General features: G+C 44.6%; 1 long non-coding RNA gene across 1 annotated transcript in view; it reads left to right on the top strand.

Annotated features, from left to right (window-relative positions):
* The first annotated feature begins 856 nt into the window (after positions 1-856).
* The window catches only part of LOC117268080 (uncharacterized), a 60335-nt gene continuing 34076 nt past the window's right edge, over positions 857-27115 (top strand). Inside the window, exon 1 of the long non-coding RNA XR_004502621.2 lies at positions 857-1501. This is a non-coding gene — a long non-coding RNA (uncharacterized LOC117268080). The remainder of the gene's footprint in view (positions 1502-27115) is intronic.

Below are 27115 nucleotides of genomic sequence, written 5' to 3'. Positions count from 1 at the left end.
CAAAGAGACACAAAATGACTAAAATGCAGAGTGACTACAAAGAGACAAAAAAACGACCAAAAAAGAACCAAAATTACCTCAGTATGAACCCAAATTACCTTACAGAGACCCAAACATCTACAAAATGACACAAAACAACTACTGGAAGACTCCAAGTGACTCTAAAGGGACACACAACTACAAAACAGTCACAAAAGTACATCAAAGAGACACAAAACAACCACAAGGAGACATAAAATGAGCAGAAAGAGATGCAAAGAGAAACAAAATAACTAAAAATGGGCAAAATAAACACAAGGAGACACAAAGTGACCAAAAAAGACAAAGAATTAGCTCACAGAGACCCAAACATTTACACAATGACACAATACAACCACAAGGAGAAACAAAATGACCACAAAGACACACACAAACCACAAACAATGCATAACAACTACAGATGCAAAACCACCCGCACATCTGTGTGGCTTGTTTCTGTTTAAGAGAGGTGGTGAGGCCCTTTGCATATCTGTGCCCAGGGGCCCATTGTCTCATTATTGTCCCATGTTGCTGAATTGATTCAATGCATTTTAATGTAAGTGAAAAATTTCCAGTCACAGGCAAACATGTTTGAACCTCCAACGTGAGCAGAATTAATTAAACAGTACTTTCATTTCATGCCACTATATTATAATATCATTCAATGCAGGCTTAAGCTCGGTGTTTATATTTTGTCTTTTGTCTGTTTCAAAGTGTTTAGTCTGGCATTAATCTCCTCTTCTCAAATATTTGGTCGCAACAGCAAAAAAAAAAACTCCAAGTACCATCATGCTTTGCGCGCCTACGTTGGCTGAGAGCAGCATGTGCTCCGGCGCTCTGCTCCAACTATGGCTCAGTGCGGCTCAGGCTCCTCACAGGAGCGCATCGTATCGGCTGTGGAGACGCTGGTTGGAGCTCCAGCAGAGACCAGAGACCATCACTGCGCTGGACCACAGGGAGGAAGCAGCTTCTTTTATTGCTTATCGGAAATAACCACACTGATCGATCCGCTTTATTTGGTGAAGCGGCAGTCACTTTACGCACGGATTCTGTGGACGCATAAAGTGGATTAAATGCTGCCGTTACAGCGCTGACACACGTGGAGGAGTTATTATTATCATTATTAATATTATTATTACTGGGAAAACTTCATGATGGCGACAGCTGACGGATTCAACACCCCAGCTGTGAACCCTCCTGGAGGATATGAGGAAATACAGCCTCTCACACGGGATGAGTGGTGTCCATGCCTCCTGCTGCCCAGGTCCTGCTGCTGGACAAGCCGTCTGTCGGACACACGAGTCTCTTGGGGTACTTCGCGCGTGTGGCCAGTGTCATAGATGACGAGCACCATGATTGTTTTGGAAATTTCTAGCGGTGGATTTTGGCACAAGAAAAAAAAGGAATATCCTGGAATATATTTTGAAATTGATGCTCAGCAGACGTGCAGCAGTTTGGATAATGACATCTCCGCATCCAGCAGGTATGTGAGAAAAGATAATTACTTAAGACTTCTGTCTGTTTGGCTGTAAAGTGTTTATCTGTCAGAAATGTAGGTTGTCATTTCTTTTTCTTTTTTCTTTTATTGGGGGGTTTGAAGCCTGCTGCATAGTCAGTGCGTCCTGGGGTTTTCCAAAAGGGTCCCAGTTGAGAATAACTCAATTTCACTCTCACAAACAAAATGAAAACGTTCAACAATGGCTGTTTGGGCCAAAGGTTCTGTCGTTATCTCCCTACACACCCATTTGGCCTACATCTCCACTACCAAATTACACTCAGCAGTCAAACTCTCCCACATGGGGTTCCTTAGGACAACTCTCACCAAGTTAGGGTCCCATCTGTGCCTAAAGAGGGGGGCGTGTTTGAGATAAGAAGCCTAGTCAAACCCCTGACGTGCTCCACATGTGTAGGCCCACCTGTTCAGTGTTGAGAGCACTGCTCCGTTATGCTCTGGGTTCATTAGGTGTACATCTCTCACCTTTAAACGTGACTCCAACTCGCTGTATCCCCTCCTTTATGACCTGACGTCACCATACACCTGCAGTGCCAGGTGTCTGCAGACCATTCACAGAGCCATGACCTGTCACAAGTCGTGAAAGACCAGGTGCAGCAGAGCAAACAAACAGTGTGGGCACAGTGACCATGCAGTCCACCCACCTCTCTCACAGTGACTCCATTCAGGTGAGAGTAAATCTGTCTCCAGAGCTGTGCCCACAGGGAGGGCTGCCATGTGAAGCGGCTGTCAGTAAAGGCACATGGCATGTGTGAGAGATCGCTCTGTGCTGTGGCGAGAGTGTAGGAGGATTTGGATGAGGTGCAGATGCTGCATCTGAGCGGAACCTGCAGGTGCATGTGATCTCACTTGAAGAAGTGTTTGTACCTGTTCTGCTTGTGATACAGAGGCATTGCATTCATAGTGGGGTGTGTGTTCATGCAAGTTATCTAATGAAGCTCCCACCTTCCTCTTCCTTCACCCCTCAGCTCCGTCCACTTCCTTAGCAATGAAGAATTCCATCTATTGTTGGGGCAGGGGACAGAGCCCCACTATATGTCTGCATACAGCGCAGAGCACAGACCGAGCACACCCCCTTCCCCTCCAACTCAGCAACCACCCCCCCCACACACCCCCTCCATTAAAAATCTTCTCCAAACAAGACCCCCTTTCTCCACTGAAGAGGGACCCTCTGTCTAATGCCAAGTGACTCTCATGGCCAGCATTGACGGTGGGACACTTGCTTCACAAAAGGAGCTGAAGTGTCAAATAAACTCGGTCAGAGCCCCCGACACACAAGAATTCCTTTATCTGGCACCCTGGGAGGCAGACAAAGACAGACTTTGTGTCAGTGAGCAGGCCTTGACTAAACACTGGGGCTTTTTTTTTTACTCCTCTTCTCACAACTTCTGCCTCTTCTTCCTCCTCCTCCTTTTGTCATTTGAACGGCGGAGCGGGAGCATGTCTGTTGACGTGACCCCCGCTCGCCCAGCATCTGTCCTGCACACGGCCAACATCACCCCTGTGCTGCTGTGTAAGCGCCGTGCAAACACAGATACACCCCTGCACGCCCACTCCAGCAACACCCGCTTCTCTCCCTCAGACATCAAAGCAGCCGGAATATTTCAGTAGATGTTTTTTTGGATACTTTTGTTTATGTCTTGGTGGATAGCTGAGAATAGCAACGCAGGAATTTGCTTTCTCACAGGGCTGAGTGTGCTGGCTGAGCCGTCATATGATATGCTTGTGGTGAACCGCAGCAGAGAGCCATATACACACCAGGGTCAGACTCACTTAACAACCCTGTATTTACTCCACTCAACGTTTCCTAGGAACTTTCTCATCACTTGCAATTCTTTGGGTGCAGAATCAGCTGTATTGTCATCTGTTTGAAATGAAAACATAATGAGCTAATATCAGAGCTCCTCACACCTTCAGGTTTGATGTTGTTTTTCCACAAGTTCTTAGATGATTACCACAAGTTTCCTGGATGAATCAGGTGACACACACACTTCAGATAAAACAGATACACACTCTTTCCACACCATGCAGAGATTCTCTAGAGCTCTATAGTCTGCTCCTTGAAGTTCAAAACTAAATCTGTATGAAACTGAGCCCAAAGTGCTGGAAAATGACCTCAGACGACGTAGCAGTAGCACTGAGTTGTGGCCCAGAACTGGAGCTGGAGCTGGCTGGCCCCTGTGATAGACATGTGCATCAGGCCCCCAGGCATACTAATACAGGCCTGCCAGAGAGCGATAGTCCCCAGCACGGTGGTTAAGGTAAACAGATCGAGTTGCTGTGGTTGAGCGTGTTAATGGCGTGTTTATGAGCTTAAGTTGAGTGGTGATTTATCATGTCTAAACTCCAGGCTCACCTCGGGTCCTTGGCCTTGATCGAGCCCAGTTTCTGCTCTGTGTGTGTTTGTATGTGACATTGCACACAGGTGACAACGCAGACCGAGCAGTGTGACCTCCCGGTGAACCGCGTCTCGATGTCATGACCGTTTCTCGCCGGCTGAAGGGAAATGGAAAGCGATGGAAACATTTATTATGCATTAATTACACCTTGTTTTTACAGCGCAGTGTGCCCTCGGCGTTACCTCATCAGGTCTGCGGGGCTCGGGGCTCGGAGTGCAGGAAAATATCCCTCCATCATTAGTGTCAGATAACCTTTTAATGAGCTCCATGAGAAATATCAAGCTGTAAAAAAGCCGTTGTGTATCCTTTCATATAGAGCACCATTTACACTCAGCTTGTGTGTGTGTGTGTGTGTTTAGAATGGGCTCTAAAGTTTGTCTGAACAGGGGAACTGTCATTTATTAGTAGTGCAGGAACAATGGGGAGCTTGTCTCCGGGGTGGTGGGGGCCAGAGGGGGGCCAGAGGGGGCCGGTGGAGCCAGGGGAGGGTGGCCTGAGATTGGGCAGCAGCCTCTGACCAAGAACAAGCCCCTGTCTGATGGAGAGAACTGCTGACCCTTCCTGAGTAAAATGGCACCTTTGTTTCGAGGTGTATGTGTTTGTGCCTATGTGTTTATGTGTGTGTGTGTGAGAGAGAGGGAGAAGGAAAGAGGTTTTGAAAAGCTGGGAGCACTTTTTTTTCCTCAGCACTTTCCCTACGTTTGTGTTTTTCTCTCAGCTGCGAGTTTCGCGATACATTCTCAAGGAACGTGTGTGAGAAATAGGGGCAAAATTTAATTAGTTATTTGGCAAAAAAAAATACGCCCTAACATGCAGAGAGGTGTCCAATCCTCCCATCACAGAGCAAGCGCCCTCAGCAGTGCACAACAGCGTAGCACGTCTGTCATGCTACACAATGCTACAGACCGATATGATGCTATGACACCAGACCACCGCTTCAGACTAATTAGCTATTTTGTGTTTTCCTCTGGCCTGTTGCCACAGTCTGTGTGGTGCTTTCTTCCGACTGGCCTCCAAACAATTGTCTCCACTCTCTAATGATGCTCATGAGGGAGAGATGCTTTGTTTAAACAGGGAGGGGGGGGGGGGGGGGGGGGGGGGTAAAGGAATAGAAGGGAGGAGGGAGGAGAGAGGAGGAGTAAATGCTGGTGGGTAATAGCAGCAGATTGCTGATTTCCTACAGGGAAACCACAGCTTGCATAGAGGGTGGCGTGTGTGTATGTGTGTGTGTGTGTTATACCGCTTTGGGAGTTATCAGGAAGTGGGAGGCTGAAAGAGACAGACAGCTTGTGCTTAAGTGAGAGTGTGGCAGGGTGCTTTAGAGGAAGTGGTGAACATGAGTGGGGGATTCTTCAAAAAAGATGCCTCTGGGTGCAACACTTGAAGCTTGTCCTCTTTGATAAACCTCCTTCTGCACCTGGTGTTTAGACCTTTTAACTGAACTCCCCCTCCGTATGTCCCACCACTCCCGATTGGGTGATAAAATCTGGCACGCTTTCCCCTGACTTTCATTTAAATCCTGCTATCCCTCCTGTCCTTGACCTCCTGTGTAAGCACAGTCTCACCAAACTGAAGTGAATCAGAAGAAAGGAAGCATTGGGGAGATGGAGAGCGCAGAAAGGTGAAAGGAAGATGGGTGGAGGACAGGCTCTTTTCCCCCCGCAGCACCCCTCTCGACACACACAGAGCAAACAGCAAAGACACACAGTGCAGCACAGGAGCACCTCTGTCGGCCCGGACGCAGACAGACAACACTCCATTCAAGCTCCACTCAGCCACAGGAAGGCTGCACGCACCACCCACCTCTCGACAAGGAGACTATGGATCTGCGGAAGAGTAGTAAACAAGAACAGAAAGTCTGCGAGCCACTGTGAGGATGTGCAGTGTAGAAATGTAGCACAGGGTTGACTCATATGCACAATACTGAGGAAGGGCATGAAATGAAGCTCACTAGCATGGATTTGCGCGTGTGTGTGTGTGTGTGTCCAGGTGTGTGATAGTGAATCTCAGGTGTCCTCTTGACCTGCCCCTGGTACAAAAAACAATTTTGGTTTTCCAGTGCTTTAAATACCAATCATTCCTTCTCCCATTTTCTCTCAAACTGACCTTACTTCTTCTTTTCCATGCTCTCGTTTTGGAGGGAAAATTCCTCCCTTTGTGTCCCCCCCCTCACAAATGTCACATTCCACCGAACCTGTGACCATATTCGGCCTTTGCTTTGCTGGGTGTGGGTCTCCACGGCAACGCCAACGCGTTTCAACGAGTCACACCTACACAAGTAAGCCATCCTCATTCAGGGTCCCCTTTTTTTTTTCATTCGATCCACTCTTTCACTCCTCCTCCCTTTTCTTTCCTTCTCAGTGGGGAGGATAAAGGAGACATTTTCAGTGTGAAGAGGAGCGTGAAATTTCCTGTGTGACCTCCCCGGGACACGGCAGACCACCAGGCTCCTCAGAAGACTGTGTGTGTGTGTGTTTGTGTGTGTGTGAGATCCGTGTGACGCATGCTGAGGGCCTTTAGTGGCTTGTCTGTTTTTATTTGCTTTGTTCAGAGGGGACTGAACGAGGTGGTGTTACACTCTTCTTCACATAAAACGTGCAATTAAGTTGGATTAAGTGTCCTGACATTTAGAAGGCGCACACAGATGATCGTGTCACATAAAACTCTGTAGGCTGGGGTGACTGGGAGGCAGATGCTCCCGTGTTAAAGGCTCTCCCAGTAGGCCTGTGTGCTGTGTGGCTTCAGGCTGTCAGTGTCCCTGACCAGACGCACAGATAAGCACAGAGAGCCAAAGTGCTGTAATGACAGCTAAAACGACTGGAGGCTGTCCAGACGTCAGGCTGTCATCACAGGGCATCACTCTTTCAACAGGCTGGGGAAAGAGACTCTCACGCTCCTCTGTGGGCTGTCGCTCATTGAATTTGTGTCAAATTAAAGATGATTAAATTGGTATGAGCAGCTGATGGGCTTTATGACAGTGAGTTATATAGTTTATAGATTTTGTGTAAAGGAAATGGCAGTGAGTAACAGTGGCTGTTATAGTGCAGACTATGGTTGTTTGTATGCATTTGTTAGACTCTGCTGCCCCCTTGTGGACAATATAAGCAATGAGAGAATAAGAATTTACTGGGCTGTAGTTCCTCTGTTGGCCACTAAAGATCTGTGGTGCTAATTGACAACTTTAGTGATTTGATTTAAAAAAAAAGTCACTAATGCCACCATTCATAGTAATACAGCAAATAAAAATTATGTATTGATACTAAATGTATTATACTGTGAACTTTTACATCCCCAACTACTGTAAATTGTCTTAATTTTATTTTATACAGTGTCTTTGTTTTTTTTGCACTGTGTTTAAATATAATGCACCAAATCATCATCAAGTCAAATTCCTTGTAAGCAGAAGTTAGTTGGCAATAGAACAATTCTAATAACAATAGCTTATAGTTACTCAGAATATAATTAAAATTCCTATTTCAAACTAAATTTACATGTTGGTGTCTTAGTGATCCATCCATCATTTGTAACTGCTTATCTCAGGCATGTCCAAAGTCTTGGCCGGGGGCCAATTGAGGCCTGCGGGACGAATGTTAACGTTTTATAAAATATATTACATATGGTGGCCTTGGTGGGTGGCACGGTGGTGTGGTTGTTAGCATTGTCACCTCACAGCAAGAGGGTTTCTGGTTCGATCCCAGGTTGGGGAGCCCCTCTGTGCGGAGTTTGCATGTTCTCCCCGTGTCGGCGTGGGAACTCCGGGTACTCCAGCTTCCTCCCACAGTCCAAAGACATGCAGGTTAATTGGTGACTCTAAATTGTCCATAGGAATGTGAGTGTGAATGGTTGTCTGTCTCTATGTGTCAGCCCTGCGAGAGTCTGGCGACCTGTCCAGGGTGTACCCTGCCTCTCACCCAATGTCAGCTGGGCTCGCATGGAAAGATGATTTGTTGCACTTTTTGGATGTAATTTTTGTTGTTGTGGTGGTTTTAATAACCCATATGATGTGAGAAGCAGATGGCCCCCAGGTATTTTCACATTATCTAATATGGCCCCCATTCAAAATAGTTTGGACACTCCTGGCTTACCCTATTTTGGCTCGCAGAGGGCCGGAGCTGATCCTGACAATGGGCGAGAGGCAGGGTACACCTCGGACAGGTTCATCACAGAGCGAACACATAGAGACTGGCAGCTGTCACACTTACATTCACGCTTAAATTCACACCTAAGAGACAACCAGGAGAAACCCACACTAACATGGGGAGAACATGCAAACTCCACTCCCAGTGATACTGGAAATACAACATCCACAACTATTGTTTTAATGAATTATCAGTGACTAACAAGAAATAATAATAATAAAAAACAGCTGCCTTACAGTCTGGCACCTGGTCGCTACCTTTTTAGAAAACCCAGACTTCACCCATAGATGTCCAGAGCACAGAAAATAAGAACATGATAAGAAAATACAGACAGAGGGCAGAGTCTCTGCTGGAAAAAAGACACCGTCACACACTTCTAGTGGGTCATAAGTGATGAAAGAGAGGGATCACTTCCGTATGAATCTATACAATTTTAGGAAAATCTTGCATAGTGTATCTTTATGTCTCACAAAGTTATAAAAACGTATCTATTAAATATCAATCACGTTTTCATTTTAAACCCATCTACTTCTTTTAACTATTCTAAATGTTATTAACTATAATTAATTGTAATTAACTCTCACATATTTGATCAGACTTTTGTTTCTCACCGTCTTCAATGAGGGAGGAAAATAGAGTTTTATTCTGACATGTACATACATTTCCAGTTATACAGAAAATAGAAAGTAAGCTGCTCGACTCAAACATGCACAGAATATTAAAACAGGTTCAGAAATTAAAATAATGTCTGTACCACTGTATAAGTTATATTATGGGTAGGTTCATGTGTTCCCTTGTGAGGTGCCTCAGTTTATAAAATACATAAAAAATGTCCAGATAGATGTATAGATACCACATATTTTATTAAGAGAAAAACATCTATCCAAAGTTTTCCACAGCGTCACAGCCAAGCTTTTCCATCCCTCTCACTGCAAACCTATAGCAACAAAAGCATGTCATTGTCTTCAATCACCACTAGAGTTCAGAGTTTGATCCTTGTCTGGAAACACATAGGACTCCACTGCTTTACTGCAACATACTCAGTCTAATACAGTGGTTGTCAAATGGTATATTATTTCCTTAGTGTCATGAAAGAACATTTTTGTGTGTCACATCACAGTGAAAACAAATTTAGACCACACAAAGTTTTTTTCATTCATGTTACCTGCCTGCTTTTTTCTGCCCTTGACCATTGAATCAATCAATCAATCAAACTTTATTTATATAGCGTCTTTCATACATCAAAAATGCAACCCCAAAGCACTTTACAAACTAAAAACATACAAAAAAAAAATACTACAAACATTGAAAACCCGCCCCTCCCACCCCCACATAACAGAACAGGGGAGGACAGGAGCGGGAGAACTGTGGGTCACCACACGAACAGCGCCCCGTTTACTTAGCAAATGCAAATAACAGAGCTTCATTCTTGGTGTGTACACTACTGCACTACAGTTGACTACATTACCCACAAGGTGTCGCCCTTGCATAAGGCTGTGAGCAGGTAGAAAATGTCCTCCACAGTACAGAGAGCAGGTTTCTACTTTTGTTTCCTTAGATATCCACAGTGATGATTTGCATTTGCCCATTCAACTTGCCACTGTTTACAGTCTATTAGAATCTATTAGTGACAGCATTTTGTAGAATTAGGGTGCCCACTCACTCACCTAGTAGAGTGGGCCCCCTCATGTACAAAGGCCATGTCCTTGCCACAGAGGCTGCAGGTTCGATTTCAACTCTGGCCCTTCGCTGCGTGTCTCCATTTCATGCTAGACTTTCCTATCAAAAATACCAAAAAAATAATCTTAAAAAAAAACAAGAAAGAAAGAAATTTGTAGAATCTCTCTTGCTTTGCTAAACTTACTTCACAGATTGCTTTATGGCCTTTTTTCTAATATGTTAAGCTGCCATCACAGGTACAGTTCAATCAGCATGTCTCTAAGTCTCTCCAGTGGACCAAAGGTTAGTTCCAACTTTACCCACTAGATGGCAATGTGGTAACATGAACTACATTTCCCCCTCTTGAAAGTAAAAGCTACTTTGCATGTCGGGGTAACCCTGTGATCTCTGGAGTAATGGATGTAGATTGGCATTATTATCTTCTTATTGCCCCTCATTCTAGCTCATCTCCCTTTGAAGATCAAAGTGGCCGTGTGCCTCTGTGTGCACCGACACTGATAAACCCCGAGTGAACTTCAATAAAGCCAACTGTTCACTCTGTACATCTGTCGCTCCTAACCCTTCTCTGGCCTTGCAAGCTGAAAACGCTGTTGAACCAGCAGAGGCAAACTGTTGTGGGGCACTTCTCGTTGATTGCTCAGTCAAAAGATTTCAGGATTATTTCAGCAAAGTTGGGGATGTGATTTTAAATGTATGGTGGTGTGGCTGAATGGCAATGTGAAGGACCATCAGCAACCAGGCTGGCCATTTGGATCATGATACGGAAACTTGGCAAGGCCTTTGACTCACTGTTGGCTTCACTCCTCCTCTGTGAACTTCCGACGTTGCAGAACACAGAATGAATGAGAGAATGATACAGGTGACATGGTGAAGGAACAGGTGGGGCAGCTTATGACTGGGTGACAGTAATAGCAGAGTGTACTTAGAGCACTTAGAGTTTAGTTCCCACAGGTGTCCTGAATGTGTTTAAGGAACATGTTGGGCACATTATGTATAGGACGCAATTATTGTTTGTTGTTTTATACATGTGGTTGAATTTACAAAAGGTGCAAAAAGTTTTCTGTGTGTTCAGACCTTCACTGCAAATTCAGCTCTTCATATCCACTGTGAAATTTTGACGGTTGCATTTCGTCTACTCCTGATTCAGCTCCCCTGAATGAATTTCCTCTTAAATATCGAATATCACAGTTTCTTGTAAGAGCTCTGTTGCTAATTTTGGAAGGCCCGCTCGTCCGTTTCCTGCCCGCGTGTGCGCTACATTGTTGAACGCTGACCAATTCGTGTTCAGCAAATCAGATTGCAGACTATGTAGTTATTCAGGTTCTCATCAGGTGGAGATTATGGGAAAGAGTGTCATGGGAAGAAGTTGCAATCGCAGGTGAATCGTTCATCTGTGTGTCGCGTTACCGTGTGCACATCTGGTTTGTCTGATATAAATGTCTTCACCTCACACTCAGTTGTGCATCCATATTGCGTGTCGTGTATGCACATGTGCAAGAAGGCATTTGTGTATCAGTAACGTGTGTATGTACTTTACACACGTAGCCACACCTCTTGCACTAGTACAAGTGTATGTCAACTTGTCCAATCTGCAGCTAATCAGATTGCTCCTTTTGGGTTTGTCACTAAGGCCACCTTGAAGAGCTGTGCTACCAAGTCGTGCACACACACACAGAAAGGCATGCACACACACACACACAGCATAACCTTTGTAATATTTCATACGCTGTGTGCAGTTCCTCCGGATCCCTCTTATCTGCCTTCCTTTCTGACCAAAACCAAAATCAAATCCAAACTTTGCTCTTATCAGAGCTGCTGGCCCTTATTTGCTTCTGTTCCTGCTCTTTTTTTTTTTTTTTTCATTTCTATTTATTCTCAGTGAAAGTGCAAGCTTGCCTTTGTGGAGAGCGTGTTGACATTAGCACCTGCGTCAGATCTCATTCATTTTCAGAGTGGCAATTGCTAAGCCGCAACAGAAATGCTTGCAACATTGCTCCCAGTTGCTTATCGTCTCCATCTCGTCGAAGCTTTTCAGAATTACTCATCTCTTCATAATAATCGATCTAAATCCTTCGGCAGCTTTTGATAACAGCTACCGCGGGCTAGCCGAGCTGAGAACCTGACCAGACGTGTCCAAGGCAAGCAGGCAGGCAGGCAGGCAGGCAGGCAGGTACTGTGGGAGTTCATTTGCCTCCAGGGAAGACGTCCATGTTTTTCCCAAGCTGTTGTTTATTGCAGGCAGTATGTGGAGGCATGGCAGAGCGGGTAGAGTGAGCAAGTCAAGGTGGCGCTTCGGCAGAGATACAGAGGAGGAAGTCTGAGTGTTTATCTGTCTAGTCGATGTCTACTGTTCGAGTTAATCATCAACTCCAGACCCTGGCTTTCTGTACTTTGCAGGCAAGCGAGGCTTTAGGAAAATATTTGTTCATTAGCTGCATTTTTCACATTTCAAAACCTCAGAGTGCATACGCAGGCTGTTGTATTAACCACATTTTTGCAGCAGTGCAATAAAGCATTACATGGTGAGCCTTTCTCTGTAACTGTTCCTTATGGCTCTGCGTCTTTGCTCCCTGTGGTTGATGTTAATGGGGTGTTGTTAGTGGCAGCAGCTCCTTTACAGGCCCTCTCAACGTACGTAGCACCCCCACCTCTCTCCACTCAACAGCTTCACCCTTCCACACTGGGTAACCTCTACTGTTACACTGGGCCTCTGTGGGTAACATTGGCAATACCTCAATTAGAAACCAGGGGAAATCCTAGCACAATGAAAATGAATAACTACGTCTTCCCCTCGTGCCACCACCCCCAGTCGTAGCTGCAGCTCTCAATCAGCAGCGGGGTGCACGTGTATTGGGCATGGGCAGCTGTGGAGAGGGAGTCTGGAGCCCGACTTGTAGAGTAGACACATAGACACATGTGCACCCACACACAAACACCAACTCACAAACACGAGGAGGACATTAGCAGCGGCGAGCGGCTGTTGTAAGCTCTGGTTTCACTGTGGTGCAAGGAGGGGAGCTTGTGTGAGGTGGGTACGTATGTTTGTGTGTGTTCCTCCGTTCCGTTTACAAAGCCTGCACTCCTCCACTGTAAACTTTGCCAACCTAGTCTCTTCCAGACATCTGTCTCTCCCTCTCATACACACTCACATATGCCTGCGCCACCTTCTCAGCTAATCCCCAAGTCCATACAAGCTGCAACTTGAAATCCAAACCCAATCTGTGCATATTAAAACGGCTAATCCACCTCCAAATATAATTACTTGTACAACTGTGACATTTCTAGAATCAGGATAAACTGCATAAAGTGTGCGTTATGTGCACTGTGTGGCCTGTTAAAGCAGGGAGGTGTGTGGAGGTAGCTGGTTTCACGTGTTTACTGTTACTCAGAGGCTTGGTGTAGAGCCTGGTGGCCTTGAGGACAGGGCAAAGGTCGCTCAGGTGAGGTCGCACTTTTCCGCTCCTTTCAGATTTGCGGCGCCATGCGTCAGACCAACTGGCCTGTGCTCTGGAGGGCGTGGGGCAGATTGAGAAAAGGTTTTGGAAAATGTGAGTGAAGTGGTCAGGGACCTGGTGGATACTGATGGCAAGTTTCCCTCCTGCTAGCTGCCAGCTTATCGACTTTAACGACGCGAGCGAGCGATGGCCAGTCCCTCTGCCCCCTGGGTCTCTGTGTCCTTCATGCCCGCCAAGGCAGCAAGAATGGCAGCAGCACACCAATAAAGCCCCACATGGTACTGATTGAGAGGTATTAAAGTTCCCTTTCCCTTGCTCTATTCACTGCATCGTGACTATCAAAGGATTTGGAACGGCCCGGCACATTTGATAATCTTTGTGCCTCGAATGCCTCGGTGTACATTTCTTTAATCATCTAATAAACAGGTTTGCTGAAATAATATAAACGCCATCCTCGGGCTAAACTGCTTTTCCGATCAACAACTCTAATTTAACAATGAACTTTTTAACCCTTGTTTATGTGAGACCTTTACTATGGGGCACTGCAGGGCAAAATGATTTGCCAGTCCCCTTCTTACTGTAATTTTCATCCCACCTTCCCTATCACCTCCTTTCCTCCGCTCTGCGACGGAGCTGTTATGGAAGGAGCTCCAGGGGCAGCATTCATTTAAGAGTTAGATATAAACAAGCATTAAAAGGCAGCGTGGTCCTAATTAGCAGAAGCTGCTCATGTGTTTGGCGTGATTGTGTAATGTTTATACTTCAGTATGTGTGTGTGTGTGTGTGTGCAAATGAGTGAGTGTGTGCAGTGCACGCTGTGTCAGGCCACCATGCTAATCACCTAGCCTAGAGTTTTATTGCCCTGTGCGATGTTGTAACGATGCTGAAGGGAGACAGACGCTTGTCACAGTGACACTGATGACTGATAGCTGTTAATGTCACCAAGAAGTGTAACTTAAGCTCTTGTGGCGACAATTTGTGCAACATTACCTCACAAAAAATGTTAGAAATGAGAAATAAGTGTCACGTATTTGTCTTTTCTCACAAACATCTTGCAGATTTGCAGAGGCTGCCATAAGGGTTGCTTCAATGTGTAACTCGGTTTTCATATTGGATGCTTGTTTTGTAAAAGCAAACAAAAAACACATGAGCTGGCAGGGTTTGTGAGGCAATGTAGCGCAGTTTAAGCTGCGGTCTTTGAGTGCAAACTCTGTGCATGTGCGTGTGCCAAGCCCAGTAGTGTACCCATCAAGGCTTCCTCACCCTGACCACATTGTCTCAGGTCTATACCAGGGATCCTACTGTGATTATGAAAATGAAATCCGCTCCTCTTCCATAGAACTACCTGCCGCTTTCCTGTACAGTAAAGCAATGACACTTGGCCCAGTCATAAAGGAGCTACAAGAGCCATAAAAACACCTTACGATGTCTGGGTTTCTGCAGCCAGGCCATTAAGCTGTAAAGCCCTATTGTAAAAATCTAGATTGAGCCGATATAGTTGAAGAGAGTGCAGCAAAGATGAAAAGGGCCTCACTCTGCCATACTTTCATAACCCTACAGTGGGCTTGGTTTTACCGGTAAGCACACGGGAAAATTCTTTGAATTCCCCGGCTTCACACCCGCTCTCTACTTTTGCCGCCCTGCAGCCAATGCGTCTGGCTACATGGGCTTGTTTGTGGTGCGTTTGACGTCACGGAGAGATCACTTATTTCCTCAAATGAGCGAGTTGTTGCCCCCTCCTCCCCGTTTAAAAATATATTTTACTTTATAGTTTGTATATTGGACTGAATATGTAGATAAGAAAAAGTATGTGGGGCATTGGGACATTTAACCTGACACACACACACTAATATCCAGCTACCACTGTCTAGGTGGGCCGGATCACACACCATACTGGAAGCCATCCACATGTGTAAGTTTGGACGCACCACCCTCCAGCTTTTCCTTTGTCCCTCGCCTCCTCTATCTATCTTTCTATAATTGTGTCCCAGACCCAGACATGTCCATAAATAAACGGGGTCTCCCTCTCCTCAACCAGACCCAAGCCATGTTTATGTTCAGGCCCGTGTTAAGGGGGGCCATCTGGACCACTGGGCCTGCCTCACCACCTCTCTCCAGGCTCAGGTGGATTCAAGATGTGCCACCAAACACCAGCATCTGCTCGGTGGACTAACATAGGCTTAAAACATTACCACAGGGTCACTGGAGATATATTTTTTTAAACTTTTATTGAGGATTAAACAATCCTTGACTCATATGCTGCACGTTTTTCTTTTAACACTTTGCAGTCTTAGCACAGAATTTAAAAGCAAAACACACAAGAAATATAAAGATACAAGTGCTGTTAGGGTCTCTGCAGTTGTACAGTTATTTAGTCTGTACCCAGAGTACATTATTTAGTTTTGCAAATGCTCTCGCAAACATCTTTTCCTTTGCAATTACTCCAGAATACAAACTGTACCTCTTGGTGAGGAAGGCATAATCTTCCAGTTCCTGCTTCAGTCTTATGCAATCTGTAAAGAAAATGAGAGAAATCTGTCATGACAGACAGTGGAGGATATTTGAGGTTTATTTACATTAGCTGGATGTGGTCTCCTGGTCTTCATTTCATTTGGTCCGGGAGCCAGGCTATTAAAACTAATGAACACTTATTACCCCGAGTTGGATCCTGAGCTCCTTGCTAAACATCCCTTCTGTAGCTGTTTGTTTTACTTGTACCTGATTATTCAAACAGAGCAGTAAAACATGTGGCTGAGCCTTTGCCTCTGGTCTTTACAGGTAGTCTCATAAACAGTCTGATCTATGATACGTGATTGGACATGAGAGCCACAGTTTTTATATGAGCAAACACGGGTGGTCTTCGTTTTTTTTTTTTCCTCACTAATCATCTTGGACCAGATCCAGCGTTTTATTTAAGGTGCAATCTGATGTTCTATGTGTCGAATGAAAAGAAAAGAAAAAACTGTTTTATTTTGAACACATTGCAGTTTTTTTTCACAAAGCTAAATGTCTGTGTGCATTTTCGTGTCCCTCGTCTTGTTGAGGGGATGACAGATTTTCTTGGAATGCACAAATGAAGACATCTGCTTTGCAAATGTCACGGCACATGGAGACTCCTCAGAGCTCAGCTGAAACACAGTCTATTGTGTTGTGATGTTTAACAGTGCTGACAAATATCACAGTGTGTTTTTGTATCTGAGAATTTTATTGCAGATGTAAAAGAACATGTTTAAAGGTCCAGTGTGTAGGATTCAGGGGGATATATTGGCAGCAATGGAATATAATATAATAAGTATGTTTTTTTTAGTGTAGAATCACCTGAAAATAAGAAGTGGTGTGTTTTTGTTACCTTAGAATGAGCGAGTCCTTGTCCACAGAGATTGCCATGAAGTGCAGCCATGTTTCTACAGTAGCCCAGAACGGACAAACACTGCATCCAACACTGTTATTAAAAGCAACTCTGCAACAAGAGCATCAGAAAACAGATTTTTTTAACATGAAACTGCTTTATTCGGCAATTATACTGATTTAAATCACCAAAGGTGAGCACACATTAGCACGTGCTGTGCTAGCAGCTCTTCTGCAGTATCCTAAAAACTCAAAAATAAAAACTAATTTATAATGTCAAACTGTTTTATTCAGTGTTTTTTGCTGATTTTAATCATCTGGTCTGGTTGTTCTGAAGAGGAAGACACCTTTGCGGAAAATTCAGCTCATGGTTAATGGTGCGTTCGTTTTGTACTCGGAGGTCGAAAGTCGGAAGTGGGAATGACATCACCTCTGAGTTGACAACAGTTTTTGCATTCTAGTTAACAACAGTGGACAAGTTGGAAAAAAACATGGACGCCCGCAAGAAAGCCTTTGTTGCCCTTGCACTTTCGGAGTATAGACAGCTTCAAAACCATCATGCAGTCCAACTGATGAGCGCAGCAGATGAGGCTGACCTAATGTAAAACAAATAAGATAAAATTGCTATAAACAGTACTTTAGCAGAGTGTTTACTCACTATGTATGTGACCGGCAGCCATCTTGAATCCGTAAGTCAGGATTGATGCGGTTGCTCCGAGTTTCCGAGTTGGAAATCCGATCTCAGGGTGCGTTCGAGTTTAAACTTCTGACTGGGAACTGGGAATTTCCAACCTCCGAGTACAAAATGAACGCGCCATATTTCCTCCTGAGCAAAGAACACTGAAGGAAATCTAGTGTGAAGATATTTCAGCTGGTTGCAATCTGTAATTGTCACCTCTAGATGCCACAAAATCCCCTAAATCTGACACACTGTTCCTTTAAGTGTGCAACATTTACTCTGTTCAGGAGTAAAATACATGCCCCTGTTGGATAAGCTTGCATTGTTATAAGTTTTTATTTTAAAAATGCACATTGCTTCTAGTTTACAGTGTCAAATCTGCCACCAGTTTCACCTCATGGCCTTTTTATCGTGGTTTCAACACCACCAGGATTTGCTTGCTTGCTGGCTTTGTAATTGTTTGCTGATCGCCAGGTGTCAGATTGAAGATTATAGCCACAACTGACAGATGTACTCGCTACTTTAAGTGTGTGTGTGCATACATCCACGTGTGTTTTTGTGTACATGACGGCTCCGATGTGTCACTGTGGATCATTAGTGGCATTAAAGAGTGTTAGTGAGTGACACATGGTGTGTGTGTGTGTGTATGTCTCTCCCCTCGTTGGGACCTTTGTGCTGCATAAATCAGCCCCGAACAGCTTGGGTATTGTCGAGGGAAGGAAAGAGCCCTTTCTTCTGACTGCTCTCCCGACACTTGCGGTTTTTAATATGATACGTGCATACAGAAAGCATGGTCAAATAAACAGCGTGTTAAGTTTCCCCCGTGTCTGTACCAATCCGTCAAAAAGAGATGCAGCTCAACTTTCATCCTCCCTGCACCGAAACCCCTCCCACTGACCCTGCAGCCTCTGTCATCCTCAGCTGGAATTTCCCTGGAGTCAGAGTCGGCCATTTGTTTAAACCTAATAAAATATTGTTAGAAGGCATGCCACTTAATGGCACCTTTGTTTGTCAAGTACAAGATAGAAGAAATGTGCGCCTTTTGAGAGAAAGGGGAAGAGAAAGTGGACTTGGAGTGATAAGCCTGAAAATGAGAGGCAGATTGAGAGAAGGACAGAAAAAAAAAACCCTTTCCTGTCTGCTTTTCTGCCAGTGACATTACCTCTGCACCCCTGAGGAGGAAGCATATCAGCCCTTTTTTTGCTGAAACCCTATATGGTGAAATTAAAAGGTAGGGCTTCACTGGCTGCTATGTCTAGGTCAAAGCATGCTAACACTGTTGTATTGCATTTCACTTAACATGCTATCATTGTAAAAAATCTGTAATTAGATATAGAACACAAGGCACCACACCTATAAATCTAGCACGATTATAAAGGCCTGTGTTGGCTTGATACTCGGACTCCACCTACGTCAGTGGCACAGCTGGCACTCTGTGACTCTGTGTGTGTGTGTGTGTACTCTCAGGTTATAGACTATATCAGTCCCTGTTGTACTTAGTCATTCCGCAGCTTTGCTCTAAAGAGTTTAGAGATCTCACAACAGCATGGAACCTCCTTTTACAGCCCGACCTTCCTTGTTTGTACCGAAAATCATCAAATATGCTGGCAACACTGCAAACAATGGAAAGAACAGGTTAGAACATTATGGCATGACGTGATGACAAAATATTTAGTACACGAGTGGGCCCTGGGCAGCTGTGTAAAGTAACATAAAGAAACAGAGAGCAGGGGAGATATGGGCCAAACATTGTGAGAGAACATCGAAGGCATGCCTGTGGAAAGAGTTTCAGGTCCTCAGAGTGTCTTAACTGTAGCTACTGGTGGAGGAAATACTGGATCCTCACTGCAGGGGCCTTCCTCTGTTCTCTCCTGGAGAGAGGGTGCCTCTGAGAGTGCCTGATAGCACACGTTTTTCTTGGATGCCTCACAAAGTCTTTCCTCCGTCTCCTCGCACATCTGAAGACGTATTTTTATCACAGGACAGATGACAGGGGTAATCCTTTGGTGTCGTGCCCCAACTGACCGTTAACTTCCTCTTTTTGTTTTGGTTTCCCTTTCTTTCTTTGCCCCCCTCTTATCAGCTAATCCGTCCCTGTATAGAACGGTCAATTAAGAAGCTTAGTTGATAGAAAACGAGACCATTTTGAATGCTTTGAATGTGTGAAAATGCAGTGAAAAGGGGGGTTGTGACTGGCCCTCCAGCCGAAGAAAAGGGGGAAATGGAGCCTTTTTGTTGGAATTCATTTACCAAAGGAGAGTGTGTGTGTGTCGCCTCCGAAAGGTTAGATACAGAGCGTTGAAAAGTGGCAAAAAAAAAAAAAAAAAATGAGTTCAGAAATCTCACATCCCTGGCTGATTTTATTGCACAAGTGGTTCAGATTAAGGATTTCGAACGTCACAATCGCACACTTTTGTAACTGTAGCATTGCTGACCCTATCATTCCTGAACTTTGTTGCAGAAAAAATAGCCCAGAAGCATCTTGCACACCAAACACACACACACGCACACACACGGTTTCTGATCTTCTTACTAAGATTAGACACAAATGATCTGGCTTATGACGCAGCAAAAATGTGATTAAGATCCATAGAATTATGGTTTTAAAGCTTGTAGCCATCTACTTTTGTCTCATTAAGGACAACACATTTCGCAAGACTACTTTAACTAGTTGAAGAGTTTTTTTTCAATTAGTAGTAAATTACTTAGTTAAATATCCGGTGTGTAAGATTTAGGGGGATTTAGAGGCATCTAGTGCTGAGGATTGTAGATTTCAACCAGCTGAAACTTATCGTGGTTAGAATTCCTTCAGTGTTTAATGTTCATGATGTTTTTAACGCGAGCCGAATTACCCGTAGAGGTCTCTTTCTCTCGCAAACCAATTGACAAAGTGATTTAACCCAGTAAAAACCCTGAATAAAGCAATTTGATGTTGCAAATCAGTGTTTTTCCTATGCTGTTTGGCATGTCGCAGACGGGCTGCTAGCTTAGCACTTGCTAATGTATGCTAACCTTTATGTTTGATCCAGATATTCAGGAGGTTTTTACTGTGAGCTGAATTACTTTTAAGCAAATGGATCTGGTGATTGATTTAAGCCGGTGAAAACACTTAGGGGCTGCTAACATAGGGGGCTGATGTGAAACACGAAACACGAAAATGCAGTTTACCCTATCTAGCACCAGTGTTTAGTTTGTCCATTCAGGGTAAAAACATGGTGGTGCATCATGGCGATCTCCGTGGATGAGGACCAGCTTCCTATGTAGATAAGGCTCATCTAAGGTAATGAAAACACTACGATTCTTATTTTCAAGCGATTATACACTAAATAAAACATTTCTGTAACACTTGAAGGCATTTTAAAACCGCAGTCAGTTGTTCTGTGTGTTTTATCGAATGTATCTCAGTGATAGCTAGCCATGATTTGGGCTGGATCTTTTCTTATCCGTCTCAGACTTAGGAATTTATTCTCAGCACAGACTTTTTTTTAGCAGTGCAGGTACATTTAATCCACCTTAAGTTGACTGACTGGCAGGCCATTTTCTGCTGTGAAGTTTTGAGATTCGGCTGGGGGTGAAAGAAACGCTTTCTGTGTACAAAACATAAGTGAGATGTGCTTTGGAACAGACTCCGTGCTGTGCTGCTGGGAGAGGAGAGAAGAGGTGAGGGAGAGGGGAGGGAAGGAGGGGGGTAATTGCCACATTAAGGGGAAGGAATTCAAAATAAATTTAATCTCCCAATCCCTTTCACCCCCCAAGAGGTTTACAGTGAGCATGCTCCGTCTTGTTATGAGACACAAGGAGAGCACACAGAGAGTGAAATGGAGACGGGGAGAAAGAGGGCGAGGTTCTGATCGAGGTAACCGACTGGCTCCTAACCAGCGTGAACTTGTGTGGGAAAGGTTCACACAGAAGAGGGCAACTTTGTATGCAAAAGCCGTGCAGCCATCTCTGAGCTGGTTGTGCCCGTGTTTGTGTATGTGTGAAGTGGCGCTGATGACCTTTGCTGCCAAAGCCGCATTTGCATTTACTCTTCTCTGTCGGCACCTTTCCCACAGTGCCTCACTCTGTAGCTGAATAGCGTCATCAAGACCAAGGGGCATGTTTTCACCCTAACCAAACACACCACACTGGCTAATTGCGCTGACTGGCACATCTTCAAGAAAAGGAAGGAGAAGTGGAGGGAGTGTGGACATCATTAAAATCCGCTGCTAATGTGTTGGGTTGGTTTTAAAACTAGGGGGTCAGAGGATGATTGAAAACCAGACGTTAAGCTAACCGAAGGCTTTCTTAAGCACAAATTCTCCCCTGTGATGTCTTTGGGTCCCATTTTTCCATCAACCAGGGACTTGCTGAATAAGCACTCTCTATCTTGGAAGTCACTCCATCCTGTTCTCTTTTCTGAAAATAACCTCAGGTGAGTGGATCGCTCCAAAGCTGCGGTGAGGCTGTGTCAGCTCGTGAGGTGCAGAAGCAGGGTTAAAGGCCCGCCGGATTCTACTGTATGTCATCATGTGGTTTGGGCTCTCACTAGGACATATGGTGCGGTGTATTTTTATAATGTAATCATTCCTCCTCTTGCAACAACACCGTTAAAACTTTCTGCATGCTGGGGCAAGAATTCAGTCAAGAGCCCTGCTGACCCAGACACAGCAGAGCATAAACAATGGAGCTAAGGCCTTGGCAACACACACAGCACACATGGACACACAACAGCACACACCTTGCAACTTTTGTCGCTGCCCAAAAGCGGCTTCACTTCCTGCACAATTGTCCAGAGTAGGTTTTGTCTTACCATCTTTTTCATCTCTTTATTTGTCAGTTATTAGTTCAATCACAGGTCAGTGGAGCATACACATGGGCTCTGTCGAGTGGTTTTATTGGTGTGGTGTGTTTACCTGACCAAATGTAACCTGTGGTATTCTGAGTTGAGTCATCCGCTGTCAAGGAGGGACGGCGAGGTCAGCTGAAGTTCTTTCCTGCAGGAGCTGTTTAAGTGACACTGATTTGGCTCTCAGGTAGTAAAGATAATTAAGACAGGTTGCACAAGCCTATAATTATGGCCTCTCCCTATGCGTCACCCATGTATATCGTCTCTCTTTATCCTCATTATCGGCTGTAAATATCTATCTACTGTATGTTGCTGAAAACCAGTTTAGTGCTGCACTTAAGATATTGTTTGTTTCTGGTGTTGCTGTTGACATTCGTCTTCTCAAACTACCTTTTCAACTGAGACAGATTTAATTATCAGCCCCCCCCTTTTCATAAATGCTTCCTGTAGAAAGAAATGTCACCTAACCTGCCACTGTGGCACTGAAGGATTGACAGCATGATTAAATGGGATTGTCTTCGCTCCAGCTCAACAGGGGAAACAACAGCCTTAGTTTCAGGGTGCTGACAGGCTGATTCGGTGTGATGGGGTGCCCCGCGGATGAACATGCCATCCCCTCGGCTGCCGGGTGAACACTGTTCTCTGTGTTGATGGGGACGACGGGCACACAGATCACGTTTCCAGCAGAAGCAGGAAGTGAGAATTGGATGGTTCCTCTTACCAGGCCCCTTCTTTCCTCCCGGTCCTACACAGAGCCAAACTCAAACCATGTGTGTTCTCACCCTGTGGACCTCCGCATACAGCCAGCTTGGCTGGCTGGTTGGCAAGTGCTGTGGTCTTCTTAACAACATGTGATCTCAGGAAACATTCAGCCCCTCCCTTGTGCCATTGTTATTTGAATCCCTCCTCTGTGTAACTCCATTGGGCTCTCTTGGGGAAAGTGGTAAGCGATTCCTCTCTGTGTCCGGTCTCCAAAGACACACCCCTCCCTCCCGCTTGGAGCTTTCATTCAAGGTTAGGCACACGATGGATGTGATTGGGGAAGTACAGTAGTCTGTTCCCAGGGCCAAAGGTCATTTCCTGACACTCAAGCTGCTATGGGTTAACTAGGAGCAGATTAAGAAAAATAGCTTAAACTCACTGTGACAATAGAGGAATTAGCCACTGATGGTGATGTAGTTACACAGTCATTACATAAAACTGATCAGTATTTCTGTGTCTTAAACCAGGGGAGACATTATCATTACAAAATATTTTTTTCATTTTACACACACATACATAGTAATATGAGAAAAAGGCTTTTTTGATGTCTTTATTTTTCTTTCCATGTTGGAAAAAGCACCTTTAGCTCTTGAATACCCTTTGAAACACATCACTCCTCACTCTCAATACACACGCATGAGATACACACTGAAGATACAGAGCACATGAGCAAAAACAGGCGGTGACCATCCCCTGCCGAGGTGATATTCGTGCTCAATGTAGGCAGTGCTGAATGTGACACACAAACGGTTGTATTTGTTAGAGAGCTTGATAGCTCACTAGCTAGCAAATGAATGTTAGCCACCTTGCTAATAAATACAGCAAATTATGATGTCATCAGTACTTTCTTTTTCTTTTGTCCAATGTCTTTCTCTTGACTTATTACCAGCCAGGAAGCATCTCTCATCTGGGCCAGTTTGAATTTTTCATGGCCAGTCATACAATATCGGCCAGTGTCTTCTCCATCCTGGCTCTACAGCCAATGACAGTCAAGCAGGGTCAACTCCACACACTTCTTCAACAAAGTTGAAGTCTGCCCAATGGGATTATGCAAATTTGCTCTGCCACTGAAAGCAAATGTTTTATTCGTCCCTTCGCTTGCATTAAATTGAAGTGACCAGGAGCTGAATACTCGGCAATGTTCATTTTTGCAGGTTTAACCTTACGGGATTAGCAATTGTAAAGGATACAGGATCAAAACACCTCACCGACTTTGCCTTAGTCATCTGTTTCAGCACAAACACACTGTATCTTTGTCTGGTGACCATTTGTGCGCCGAAGCCCATTGCCTTGCGATACAAAAGTTATGTACAGTGTCGTTAAAGTCAGAATATTCTAGTCATTGGTGGCATGTTCTGGCATGCGAATACCCCTAAGATGAGGTATTTATGTTGATGGAAAGCGAGGCTGTATGAGGCTGATTAGGTGAAATACCTGTCTCTGCTCTCAATCCTTCCACTTCAAAACGGCTGTTTACAGAAAACAGCGACTGATGAGGGGATAATCTGTCAAAAATATACGTGCCACTTCTTTCTTTCTCTCGGTCTTTCTCTCGCTTACTAAGAAGAGAGTGGGAGAGAGTGTACATCCAATTTTACAAAGAAAAAACTTAAAAGATACATATTCATACAAGGGCACTGTGTTGGTGCATCCACTGTCAAGCCCTTTGTGAGGAATTGTTCAGATCCTGCTCCTGCCGCGTTCCTCTCCCCTGTCTCCTGTGAAAGTCACCCCTGACCCACCTCCCGCCACCCATTTTTTTCTAATGAGACACATTGTATGGACACCTGTGGGCTGCCATTTCCACTGGGGGTGGGGGGTTGAGGGATGGGGGCGTGGCAGCGTTGCCAGCTTTTAATCGAGACGCGTTGACTAATCGCCCAAGGATTAGCCTCTTAGACAAGGCCTCTTTCATTCTGACACTCCATATACCGCAAAGACTCTGCGTGGAGATGGAGAAGGCGGGGGAGAGTACATTTTTGGGGGGCTGGGGGTAAGTACAGATGGCATACTGTACCTGGATGTGCTTTGTTTGATCATGCCTGAGCCCTCTGCATGTACACACACACATACACACACCCACACACACATACACACATATCCTGAGGCTGGATCTTTCCCCAAGTTCTCTTCCTGGAGACAGCTCTGCATATTTCTCACAGCAATCACATACTGTGCCTCTAACAGCCTCTGCCCTTGTGCTGTGTGTGACAGTAAGCAAAAACTGACAATAGCAGTGCTTAATTCATTTTGAGCAACGAAACCATTGTACCATCTCACTTTATGCCTCTAAAACATTCTCCTCCCCGTACTGAATGAAGATGACATGTTTTTCGGGAACGTTGCCCTTTCTTCAGCCCGCTTACAAACAAACACACATATGCGCACACACACACACTTGTGCACAGACGCTCTCTGAGTGAGATTGAGTTTAGCATGCCGTGAATGGTTTGTGTATGTGTGTTTGGGAGTGGGCTGTGGACCTGTATATTGTTGTATGTAAATGAAGCGGGGAGACACCGTCGGGGCTCTGCGCCGTAGCTCGAACCTGATGTTTCCCAGACCCCTCTGCTGTATATTCAAGGGTTTGATGAGGTCATTCATAACACACAGCACATAACACGCACGTACGATTTTAGGCACAGAAATAAGGTAGACACAAAGAAGTAAGCCTTGTGTCGCACATGGACTGGGTATTGGTACTACTGACCAAAATAACCCAGTAGTATATCAACCTCTCCGGTCAAACTATACCTCCATTTGATCCTTCTTGTACCTAGATCTGGAAAGAAATGACTGTTTGTGTGGTAGCTACAACCTATACAGTCTGTGGTGTATTTGATGGAGTTGCCGGTTCAGTGTGCTGAGATGCCATCAAATAAGTGATGGTGGCAGTCCACCCAACTGAGTGCCTCCAGTCACATCACTTTAAGGGTTCTGGTATCGTAATTTTTGTAAATGATAACAAATCCTAATTGCACTTGCATCTTTTAATGGCTGATATGAATGACTGCACCACTTTAAAAATCTCACTTTCTTTTAACACCACACCCCCAGATATGTTTAATTTTAAACTTGTAGCATTTGGCACCAACCAACATCACCAGAGGCAATTTATCGGACAATGTGCAGCTCCATCTGGAGCCACAAAATGGTTTATTAAACTTTTGATGCCTCTGCGTCATTTTTTGGGCTGTCCGTCTGTCCCATTCTCGTGAATGTAGTATCTTAAGAACACCTTGCAGGAATTTCTTCAAATGTGGCACAAACGTGAACTTGGACTCAACATTGAACTGATTAGAATTTGGTGGTCAAAGGTCATTGTGATCTCACAACCTAAGAATTCTTATACAAAGTATGACAAACATTCACATGAATGTCTAATTGAATGAAATGCTGAAGTGACAACATTTTAATTCCAAAAGGTCAAAGGTCATCCTGACATCATAATGCTCTGCAAAAACGCTCCTCTAGCCATTATTCAAAACCATTACGTGCAGGAACATCCATATTTGAAGCGTTGTCTACTGTTATTGCTCCATCTGAGCCTGGACAGACACTGATGTAAACTGCAGCTTGACTGGTTTGCTGAAGCATACAATCGTAAGGCAGTAGTTCTAGTTTCACACATGCACTACTCCTGGAGACCTTTAAACTGACTTTAAAGAGTAAAATTAGTAGAGTTCCCCTTTAAGACAAACTTTACAAATTGTGAAACTATCACTTAACAGAGAAAAAGATGATGTCCAAAATCTGTTAGAAAGCAGAATTAAATTTCCAGTGAAGAGGGTCTCAGTTCTCTTTTTGTCCTCAAACTACTGCTTCCAGCTACTTGATATTTTATACATGCACATGCCATTGCAAAGCATGATGCAGTTACTAATTTCCAAGAAAAATCCTTCATGGTCAGGGTCCTTGTAGGAAAATTCACTGATATTCTAGATACCCTGCTTTTGTTTTCTGGGAATTGAAGCCTGTAAGGTGTGACATGCTGTTTTTCAGGATTCTCCATTTGCACAGTTTGCCTCTAAAGCCTGTGTGTTTCAAGTTTCACACACCTATCAGAGGAACCTGCTACACACTAAGCCCTCTCTGAATAGAACATGGTGCAGAGCAAGCAGAGGCCCAAGACAACCTTGTAACATGACAAAGGAGGGCAAACACCACAGTGATTCTTGTCTTTTTCAAAGGCTTCTGTTGGGGTAGCACGTCCCAATGGTTCCCCATTGTTCTGTCGATTGACTCTGACTGAAGTGTCTGTTTGCACTGAGCAGCCCTAAACCGGTGGGCGGAG

Source organism: Epinephelus lanceolatus, chromosome 18 (genome assembly GCF_041903045.1).
Source record: "Epinephelus lanceolatus isolate andai-2023 chromosome 18, ASM4190304v1, whole genome shotgun sequence".
Taxonomy (NCBI): Eukaryota; Metazoa; Chordata; class Actinopteri; order Perciformes; family Serranidae; genus Epinephelus; species Epinephelus lanceolatus.
The sequence above is the reverse complement of the archived record's forward strand: the minus strand, read 5'-3'. Positions and strand labels throughout refer to the sequence as shown.